This window comes from Myodes glareolus, chromosome 5, assembly GCF_982192425.1.
Source record: "Myodes glareolus chromosome 5, mMyoGla1.1, whole genome shotgun sequence".
NCBI classification, from domain to species: domain Eukaryota; kingdom Metazoa; phylum Chordata; class Mammalia; order Rodentia; family Cricetidae; genus Myodes; species Myodes glareolus.
The window spans coordinates 117,849,368-117,851,953 of NC_142030.1; the positions used below are offsets into that span (position 1 = coordinate 117,849,368).

At 33.6% G+C, this 2,586-nt stretch overlaps 1 pseudogene; it reads right to left on the reverse strand.

Moving 5' to 3' along the window:
• Positions 1 to 557: 557 nt before the first annotated feature.
• Positions 558 to 929, reverse strand: LOC125406683 (small ribosomal subunit protein eS25 pseudogene; annotated as a pseudogene).
• Positions 930 to 2,586: the final 1,657 nt, after the last annotated feature.

The following is a 2,586-nucleotide window of genomic DNA, read 5'->3' on the forward strand; positions in this document are numbered from 1 at the left end:
CACCAACTTACTCATGTAGGCATTTAGTGCAATGAACTTTTCTCTTAGCATTGCTTTCATTGTGTCCATAATTTTGTCTATGTTGTACATTCATTTTCTCTGAATTCTACAAAGTTTTCATTTCTTTCTTTCTTTCTTTTGTGCCCTAGTAGAGAATCAGTTGAGCTTTATTCAATTTCTATAAATTTAAAGGCTTTCTGTAATTGGTGTTGCTGAATTCTAGCTTTAATTCATTTTTATCTGATAAGAAATAGGTGTTTGCTCCAAGTTTTTGTTGTTTTTTTTTAATCTGTTGTAATTTGTTTTTTAATCAGGTATGCAGTCAATTTTAGAGAATCTGGTTAAATATTAGTGTAAGTATACTGGCTTGCTTTTTAGAAGTGTTTTATTAGAAAGTCTGTTCCCATCCCTTTATTCTAAGGTAATATCTGTCTTTAAATTAAAGGTGTGCTTCTGGTATAAAAAAGAAGGATCTTTTCTGCTTTTGTATCCATTCTGTTAATCTTTTCATTTAATATAGTTTTATTTTTTTTAAATGTACAGCTGATTAAACCTATTCATGCATCTTCACCAGCAGCTGGCACATTTCCATCATCTGTATTTCTGGTCTAAAATACTTGGGATTTGTGATTTGAAAGCAGCCTGATAAGAACTTTACTAAGTAGCTTTTGAAGGGATGCCTGAGCCAAGGAACTGTTACTCTATAGTCTCTTAGAGCCTCAAGCTGGACAAATAAGCTTATAGTTGAGAACTTCTCTACAGAGTTTGTTATACGTAGCTTTTTCAAACAGGAATATATTGTTGAACTTGTCCCAACTTTGTCACTGACCACTTTTTTTTTAAGTCTTGACACAAGACTTATTTACTGGGTCTTTGTCTTTTCTGGACAACTTTCCAGCATCTCCCTTCTTGTCATCCTTGGGCAGCATGATAAAGCTTGGAAAATATCCAGCCTTTGTTTTTTTATAGATGAATTGAGTCCATTGATTTTACTGGATATTTATCAAACATATAATTATACATTTATATTCATGTTTAAATATGACTATAATTGAATATGTAAATAGATAATATATAAATAAAAATTCTTATTTTGACACTAACGTGGTACATCCTTCTGTATATGTGTTGCTTTAATTGATTCATGAATAAAACTTTTTGGACCAATGACTTAGCTGAGAAAAGGTAGGCAGAAAATAAGTGCACAGAGAGAGAGACACACAGACAGATGGAGACAGATAGACATAGAAACAGAGTAGACACAGTAAAAGAGGCAGAATGTAGCTGCCAAAAAAGAAAGATGCTACATTTTTTGGTAGGTCACAGTCTTGTGACACAATACAGATTAATAGAAATGGGTTAATTTAAGATATGAAATCTAGGTAGAAATACACCAAAGGTATTGGCCAAGCAGTATTGTTACTAATATTGTTTGTGTGTGATTATTTGGGTCTGGACAGCCAGCAAATGAACAAGGAGTCTCTATTTAAAATGGCACCAATGTACACCAAAAACATCCACATAAACACTGAAAGATTTTGGGAAGGAATTTTAGATACAAAAGAACAGAGTTAAGCATGACTTCTTGGTAACAGCATTTTCTCAGGTGTGTTCTGTTTGCTAGAGGCAAGCAGAGGTGTGGTTCATTTAAGAGAAGGCTTCTGGACTCCATATTAGCAACAAAAACTACACAGCTCCTTCCAAAATTGCACATATTCCTTGAGAAACAGCTGTGGCTCTTTCAGAGCCTATTGCAAGTTACTTGGTGCTGTCATGGGCCAAGTGCATCCCAGAGTTGAGATGGTGAGCATCACTTCCTGCCTGGTGGTTCCAGAGCTGATGGTAAACATATCTTTACCATGTAAAAAAGCCAAGAGAGGCAGTGCCAGCTTCCAGGGCTATGATGACCACACTGCTTACATTTTCAAATGACCCTTTAGAAAAGGATTTCAGATACACAGTAGGGCACATTCAGCTATAAAATACCTCTACAAGAGATATAGTGTGTTTTAAAAAAATATGTGTAGGTTTGTATGAGAGAGAGAAAAAAGTATAAACTGTTATAAAAGCAAGTAAATAGTTATAAAAATAAGAGTATAAACAGATATAGCTTAAAGGAGCAAAGAACATAAATATTAAAAACAAATAGAGTAAAAAAAGCCATGTGAAGATGGAAAATACAGAAAGAGATTATGTATATTATTGTGTTTTCTTTGAATTTTTGACTGCAGAGAAATATTTGATTTGGGAGGGCTGATAAACTAAACTAACATAAATTTTAAGTGTATCTTGACTTCAAAATTTGAGTCTAAGAATACATTACTTGAAAAGGAGATTCTGTTTTTGTTTCCACAGAGGATAAGAACCTTGAATTCCTTCCAGGCTAATGTGGTTTTTTGGAACAAAACCTTTTAAAAGGTCTCCATGAACTCCAGAAATACTTCACCGCATCCCCCCCCCCAAAAAAAAAAAACAGTGGAAAGGCTTTGGAGAAAACTATGCCAAAATTCCCCAAAAATTGTTAAATTTTGTTTATAGTGTGTTGATTAATAGTGATTAATTAAAGTCACAGTAAACTTCTAAAAA